This window comes from Nicotiana tabacum, chromosome 14, assembly GCF_000715075.1.
Source record: "Nicotiana tabacum cultivar K326 chromosome 14, ASM71507v2, whole genome shotgun sequence".
NCBI classification, from domain to species: domain Eukaryota; kingdom Viridiplantae; phylum Streptophyta; class Magnoliopsida; order Solanales; family Solanaceae; genus Nicotiana; species Nicotiana tabacum.
Genome location: NC_134093.1, coordinates 44,073,713 through 44,079,770, shown reverse-complemented (window position 1 = coordinate 44,079,770; position 6,058 = coordinate 44,073,713).

Below are 6,058 nucleotides of genomic sequence, written 5' to 3'. Positions count from 1 at the left end.
AAGTTTCAAAGTATGGGTTGCGTATTAAAATATTGTGGCTTTGAATCGTATTTCAAATGAAAGCTAGTATGCCAAATTGTGTAAAAAAAATTTAATATTCTTAAGACTCTTAATTGCCCATATGTGTACCTAAAGTCTTGATTGGGAATGTCTTATTGTTGATAACCTATAAAGATAGTTGGAAGTGAAATCAGTGAATTGGGGATATAAAGTGTGGCCAACGTGCCAATAGTGAAAGTTATACTTGTGACCAGTGGTGCCAATGAAATGAAATAATGTGAGAAAGATTATGAAATGAGATTTGACTCAACTATTCCAAAATTGACTTCGACAATATAATCGGCTAAAAGTTTATGAACTCAAGTGATGTCCATATGTGGCTGTTTTAGCTAATGCTATGCTTTGTAAGTAATTTTCAATGTGTTTTGCGTTCTTACATATTCGTGAGTGGAAATTGTATATAATTTAAATTTGTGCTTCGATTGCCAATCATTTTACTCCATTTATTGGAAAGAAATCAATTGTGTTTAAAGGCTTTATTACTAATGAACTTAAAGTTGTGATTTTCGGAATATTCTACTTATTGATAATTATGATGATGATCTATGAAAGAGAAGAAATAAAAGTATAGAATATGAAATACGGACATTGCGCCATGAATAAAGAATCATATGTATGGCCAAGAGAGCCAATGAAATAATAATGTTGTAAGTGGTTGAAAGTACGAATTAGGTGATATGTGGTGTGAAAGGTTATGAGATGTACGTATTTGTACTTTGTTTCCAATATGTTATAAAACCCTATGGACGGTCTATGAAATGTATAGGTATATTATGTTATGAAATCCTGTGGATAGTCTATGAAACGCATAGGTACATTGTGATATGAAATCCTGTGGGCGGCCTATGAAACGCATAGGTACAATGTGTTATGAAATCCTGTGGACGGTCTATGAACGCATAGGTATATTGTGATATGAAATCCTGTGGACGGTCTATGAAATGCATAGGTACATTGTGTTATGAAATCCATTGTGATATATGAAATCCTGTGGACGGTCTATGAAACACATAGGTGCATTGTGATATGAAATCCTGTGGACGGTCTATGAACGCATAGGTACATTGTGTTATGAAATCCATTGTGATATGGAATCCTGTGGACGGTATATGAAACACATAGGTGCATTGTGATATGAAATCCTGTGGACGGTCTATGAACGCATAGGTACATTGTGTTATGAAATCCATTGTGATATGGAATCCTGTGGACGGTCTATGAAACGCATATGTGCATTGTGATATGAAATCTTGTGGACGGTCTATGAACGCATAGGTACATTGTGTTATGAAATCCATTGTGATATGAAATCTTGTGAACGGTCTATGAAACGCATATGTGCATTGTGTATAAGAGGTATATGAAACGCATAAGTGTATAATATGATATGTGAACACTAAGGATGGTCTAATGAGACACATTATTAATGCAGACAATAGGTGCCCCTTTTGTTGTCCTTGTTTGTACAGGTTGTTTCAATTATATTATATTATGTGTTCCACGTATAGATCATATGGGAATTCTATTTTGAAAGAGCATTTCTAGCTATACATACTAGTGTTATTCGACAGTACTAACGTCCCTTTTGCCGGGGGCGCTGCATCTTTAATGGATGCAGGTGGTTCTACAGCAGGTGGCATTGATCAGTGATAGCAGTACACTCTTTTCAGCTGATTTGGTGAGCCCCACTTCATTTCGGGGTCATGTATTTTTTGTTTCTCATGTACTTTGTGGTTGAGGTATAGCCGGGCCTTGTTGCCGGCATTTTCATATTACTCTTCAGTCATACTTAGAGGCTCTGTAGATAGGTTGTGGGTAGTATTTGATGTTGGGAATTGAATTAGAACTGTTGGTATTTGGCAACATGTTTTTCTTTTCATTAAATCTATAAACTCGTACTATTTTGGAAATATTGAATGATGCTGTTAATGGGAATGAAATGGAAGCGGTTAATGAAATCTCTTCAGTATTTGATTAACAGAGTAAATCTCCTCTTTATTCACGGATGAATTTGGGTAGAATGAAATCTAACAGGCTTGCTCAGTCGGGTTCACTCGGTTGAGCGCCGGTCGCGCTCCTCGATTTTGGGGCGTGACAATGGATTTATTTCCTTTGACCCCGACATGGGCACCAACTGGAGCACATTCTCAGCAACCCTCTAACATCATCCATTCTTGAGCTTTTGTGCTGAATCGGAGAGGTTTTTTCAACTGCCTTTTTGCACTATCGAAGGGTCTTATCACAAAAAGGCTTTTGCTTGTTTTATATAGTTATCTTCTCAATGAAGCTAAGAGGCAAGTCCATAATAATGAGAAAACTATCTCTTTCTTTTTTATCTATTATCTTTCTCTCTTGGTATGATCCTAAAAGAAACATCAGCCACTATAAAGAGTGGATGGTTCTATTTTATTGGTATCTTGAGCATTGTCTTGTTGTTCATAAATACTGCCCCCGGTCTTCTTTAATTGATTTTCTGCTATTTTCACACATAATAAGAAATTTACTTTTTAGAATTAATTAACAATAAAAATGACCATATTAACATTAATTTATTCTTTGGAAATATAATAAATACTCCTAGTCTTTTTACTCCAAGGGCAACGTTGGATAAAAGAAGTTAATTCCTTCTTGATATCTGAAAAAAATTAAATATTGTGGACCACAAAAAAAAAGACCAAAAAATTAATTAAAGTGGACTAGAGGGAGTAGCACTTTTTATCTCAAGCTTTCATAGGGTTCACACTGATCAAATTAACTGGCTAAGGGTTTTGGATCATATTTGATTCAGTTGTCTTTAACTCCTTTATTTATCAAAACCACTACTAAGGACACAAAATAATTTTTTCCTGTAAACAGTTTAGCGTCGTCGTCTGTGGGTATAGGCAGTTGTGATATCGTCTTGATCTTTTTTTTTTCAAGCCCTTTTGCTAAACCATCAAAAACCTACTTACTACCAAACTTTGGCTATGATCGAGACTCAACGTGAGAACTTACATATAGATGGTCAGCAAGCCACATCGAGGCCTTTGGTAAATCCATCAAGCCCGGAGATGTCTGAGGACTCACAGGGTTCGCAGCACTCTGAAGGACGTGAGTAGGAGGACAACAAGTCCACCTCGCACGAAGCAGGCCAGGCCTGACTTCCAGCTGAAGCCGGGGCTCTTGATGATGAAAGTACTGGCAACAACGGGTATCAAAGAGAGCGAACCGGCGATGTCATTTCAGAATGAGTGGATCTGAAACCACACAAGCATTAGAAGACACGTACATGACTGAGCTCCTCAGATTTGTGCAGGACATACACGCTCGGATGGATCAGATACCTGGGGCCCCACCAGTTGTTAGGGGTGCAGACATGAAAAATATATAAAGTTATCGTTTAAACCAAGCGCGACTTCAACGCTCATCGTGAAAAGATTCAAAATGTTAGATGTGCTGAGATACGATGCGAAAATGGACCCATAAAAGCATGTGGCAGCATACACGACTAATATCAACGAAAATGATTTGCAGCCGGATGAGATTGAATTCGTCATGTTTGAAAAAATTGGCCAAACACTCACAAAGGGAGCTTTAACTTGGTATACACTTTTACCTGAACGCTCTATTGATTCTTTTGCTATGCTTGCAGATGTATATGTGAAAGACCATGCTAGGTCCCGGAAGGTCAAAACCCTCAAGGAATACATCTTCAAAATAAAGTAACAGGATAGCGAGTTGCCTCAGAGCTTTATGGAGAGGTTCCAATGAGAAAGAATGATGCTGCCCACAATACCGGAGAATGGGGATGCAGTAGCATTTACCGATGGTTTGAATCCAAATAGCTCTAGCGCTTAATGTAAACTAAAGGAGAGGCTGCAGAAATTTCCTACTAAGGCTTGGAACAAAGTGAACCACAGGTGCACAACCAAGATGCATATTGAATATGATCTCCGAGTCTAGGTGCTAATTGAAGTAATAGGTTGCTTTCACGAAAACCCAAAAGCAGGACAAGAACCAGAGCGAAGGAATTCGAGGAGCCAGTTTGAGCTCTATTCATCCCATCGACAGCAGGGTCGAGCTCGAGATCGGAGCCCATCAGAAGTAGCCAAAGGCTGGCTAAGAGAGACGTGGTGGGAGCCTTTAGGCCACCCTCGAGGGACCAGGTATCCCTAAGACCGTCAGAATATAATTTCAGTATCGAGTCCTCAGAGTTGGTGAAAACCTTAAAAAATATCAAAGAGGCCAGATTCCCATGGAAGATTTGCTCCAACCCAGACAGAAGGAACCAGGACCTCTGGGTTATTTTCAAAACACACATGGTCACTTAACCGGGGACTGCAAGAACCTACGAGCAAAAATAGCATAGTTACTCAAGGCCGAACACTTGAAGGAATTCCTCAGTGACCGACCCAAGCAGAACATAAGCAAAAACCGGAATGGTGAGGAACCAAGGAAGCCACGTCCACCAAAGCAGACAATCCATATGATTATCGGCCGCGAAGCGGTCAGTGGTGTCACCTATTCAGCCTCCAAAAAGACTAAGGTTTCCCTTTCCTCTAGCAAGAGAGATCGAGATTACTCATAGCATGATTCGATCATCTTCAGCAGCGACGACTACATTTGGCTCTTGTACCCACACAACGACGCACTGGTAATCTCTCTTCATATTTTAAATTCTAAAATTAAGTACGTGCTAATTGACCCAGGTAGTCCGGCTAATATCATTCTACTTCGGGTTCTGGAGGAGATGCAACTAGTTGATAAGATATTCCAGTCACAAAGTTGTTGGCTCGGTTCAACATGGCCAGCGAGATAACCCAGGGGGAGATCAAATCGCCGATTCATGTCGGAGGAAATGATCCAAGATATGATGCTCGATGTCATGTTAGGCGACATGTATTACAACTTCATCTTGGGAAGACTCGACTCATACCTCATACAGGCGGTAGCATAAATCTTCCATCAAATTGTGAAATTTCCTACCTATTGGGGATAAAGGAAATACGAGGAGATCAATCAGCGGCCCGAGAAATGAGTTTCCTCGCCGTGGCGACCAGGTAGGGCAAAATAGGAATGGATCCCAAATAGTAATTACTACAACCGAAGCCATCAACAGCACCAAAACAGAGACACCTCAGCCAAAGGCCAGTTATTCTGTGGGAGAAGACCCAGAACAACCTAATGTCCCAAGAGCCTTCAAAGCTCCAGAGGACACTGAAAATAGAGGATGACTTGGAACATTTACAGAAAATCTTTGACATCTTCTGGAAGTATAATATGAAGTTAAACTCAGAGAAACGTGATTTCGGGGTTAGTTCCAGGAAATTTCTTGGGTTCCTAGAGTCTAACCGAAGGATAGAAGTAAAACCCCGACAAAATCAAGGCCATTGAGGAGATACCAGACATACTCGCAAACACGAAGGCCGTGCAAAGGCTCACTGGAAGGCTAGCCGCATTGGTAAGATTCATCTTGAGGTCATCCGAGTGGTGGAACAAGTTCTTCAAATTGCTGGAAAAAAAGAAGAATTTTGAATGGACGCAGGATTGAGAGCAAGCCCTAAGGGATCTCAAAAGATACTTTTCAAGCGCACCTCTAATGGAGAAGCCAAGGACAAGAGAACTGCTTCTCGTGTACCTGTCCACGTCCGAAGTAATGGTAAGTGCAGTCTTGATCTGGGAAGATAAAGGTATGCAATCTCCTACAAGGCAATTTCAGATGGCGGACCACTTTTTGCCGGGGGAGGAATTGTTTTTGTAGTAATAAAAGCTTATGCACCTAGCTCGCTCGGACTAATAGCAATATCTGCCGAATTCATTCTGTTGTGTAAAACCAGTGAAGGTGGTGGTTCTCAAACACCAAGTGGGTCTGGGGAGCAAAATTGCTAGTTTTCTTTATATTCTCATTGAATAAAAGCGAATTTACGAGGTCTAGCTGATCCAGCTTGAACTCTACCAACCCTTTTCAAGTCGGAAATGCCACATCAGTCTGATATTCTAATTAGTTGACTTGCACCCA